The sequence below is a fragment of the Macaca thibetana genome, chromosome 18, assembly GCF_024542745.1.
Source record: "Macaca thibetana thibetana isolate TM-01 chromosome 18, ASM2454274v1, whole genome shotgun sequence".
Classification (NCBI taxonomy): Eukaryota; Metazoa; Chordata; class Mammalia; order Primates; family Cercopithecidae; genus Macaca; species Macaca thibetana.
Window position 1 is genome coordinate 41,265,043 of NC_065595.1, and position 2,798 is coordinate 41,267,840.

The window sequence follows — 2,798 nt, forward strand, 5'->3', positions numbered from 1 at the left end:
AATGGTTTGCTGAAGTTGTGATGCTTAATGAAAGTATACTCAGTATTTTGCCTTAAAGGAAAACAAAATATAGAGTGGCACATCTATTTTAATCTTCATGTAAACAAAACGCTATAATAAATGTAAATGAAAAGACCCTTTTCCTGGCCTCTTTGTATGTGATAGATGGGAGCAAACAAATAAAATTGGGCTGGATATGTAATCTCACCAATTTGGGAGGCTGAGATGAGAGGACCATTTGAGTTTGAGACCAGCTTGGGATAACATAGCAAGACCCTATCTCTACAAAAAAATTTAAATTTTTCTTCAAAAAAATTAGCTGAGTGTGGTGGTGGCATGCACCTGTAGTCTTAGGCACCCAGGAGACTGAGGTGGGGGGGATCACTTGAACCCAGGAGTTTGAGGCTGCAGTGAGCTATAACATGCCACTGCACTCCTGCCTGAGTGACAGAGCAAGACCATGTCTCCAAAAACAAAAATCTAGTTAATTAATTAATTAATTAAATTTAATCAATCAATCAAGACAAAGAGAATCTTATTTAGAGGTAGACCATACTTTGTAAATCAAGTAATCCAATTCCCTTATTCTGCAAATAACATTAACTGTATCCTAGGCAGGAGAAGTGATGTGCCTAACGTAACACATTCTATTCAACTTGGCAGAAATATGGCAACAACTGAAAACAGTGAGTTTTCAATTCATCATTCCTTTCACTACATTATCATGGAAAGAATGAATTTTGATAGAAGCAGTGGAGATTGTGGGATGTATTTTCAAGGAACATGGGTGTTTTTTCAGAAAAGCTTTTCAAAATATACATGTATAATGAATAGGCTGGCTCAATAGTCAGGTTAACAAGAGAGGAGACATTGATTAGATAGCATTTTACATGTCCTTCTACCCCGGAAAGGAGTTTCAGAAGCATCTGTTTTGAAAGTGAGATGGTTGAAATATCAGAAGACTTCAAAAGTGATTCTATGTGCCAATTTGAGGTAAATAGTTCCCCATTTCTGTAGCATGTTTCACTGAAGCACCTCACTTCCTAAGTAATGTCAGACTGGCGTGTAAAATGTTCAACACCCCTCCTTGCACCAGATTTTGTGGCTACGTGATATGACACTTCAGAGGATTAACCAGTTCTCAAATTTGAAGAGGCTGACACTGGGTCAAGTTAGACCTGAAAAACTTCACCATCCTGGAATTTCAGTAATGAACTTTGTATTGCCTTCTTTCCCAGTGATTTGGGAAAGTTGACTTACTATTAGTTTCATTTCATAATTCATTAGTTTGATTGAGTGTCACCAAGTTGAACATCTGGAGACAGATGAAAAGTATATGAATAACAATCACATTTTTATGGGATAGGAAAATAAAAATCTATTTTGGAAAATACAATGGTAATAAGCTGCTCTTGCAACTGTGTAAGTAAAGGGAAGCAAAGCATGTTCCACATTGTCATACACCCCAAAAAATAGCCTGAACGGAAATATTTAGAAGATTCTATCTGGCTGTATCTTCTATCTTGGTACTTTCTATAAGTGTGTGAATATCTTCCTAAAATAGATAATTGATTATATATTATGTATATAATAATACATGTACATTCATAGGTAAATACACACATCTAGATTCTGCAAAGATTTTTATGAGGTTAACACATTAGTAAAATTTCGTCTACATACTGATTTTTGCTTTAGAATCTTAAAGAAGAAGAGAATTGGAAAATCCACTGACTATACTATGATTGTGCTGTCCACAGTGTCAGCCAGAGAGTAGAACCTTGTGCACACTCAACTGACCTATAAGCACATATCATTTCTTTCTTTAAAACATTCCAGTGGCTTCCAATTATACTTCAAATAATTATCTACTCCTTACTGTCATCATAAAACTTTACCTCATCTGGACCCTGCTGATCTCATTTCAAACCATTGTCTCCTGTTATTCATCCATTAGGCCCACGGAATTTTTAAATTTTTTATTGAGCACCACTGCAACTTGTTCCTATGTTAGGCCTTTCATCCTTGCTGCTCTCTGTCTGGAACTCTGTGGCTCCAGAAATGTTATGCCTAGCTCCTTCATACCACTTCTTCTTAAGAGCCTCTTCAGACCACCTCATCTAAAACAGCCCATGCATCTCAGGGATTCTTCTCTGTCATCACCCTGGCTTCCTATCTTCATAAAATTTACCTTTTTTCTTTTTACATTTTATTTACTTTCACTCTTAAATAATAATGCTAATAATTATTATTTTTACTTTTATATCTGTCTTGCTCAATAGAATCTGAAATTTCTGAAATCAGGGTTATTTTTTCCTCTTTATTTCTATATCCATAGTGTATGGAAGAGTGCCTGGCACAGAGTAGATCCCAAATAAATATGGATTGAATGAATGAATTCACTGAAATATGGGATTACAAAGATGAGAATGAGCAAACATATCTACATTTCAGAGCAGCCTATAATATCACATTCAATATATATATATCTCTCTCTCTCTCTTTAGTGGGGGAGAGTGGTAAGGACTGAGCTCTTCTCTCTGCTGAAAGGTAGAGACTCACAACAGGTAGGGGAATTAGAAATAATAAATAAGAGGGGGGAGCAAGATGGCTGAATAGGAACAGCTCCAGCCTCCAGCTCCCAGCACAAGCGACATAGAAGATGTGTGATTTCTGCATTTTCAACTGAGGTACTGGGTTCATCTCACTGGGGAGTGCCAGACAATTGGTGCTGGTCAGCTGGTGCAGCCTGACCAGCGAGGGCTGAAACAGGGCGAGGCATCGCCTCACCTGGGAAG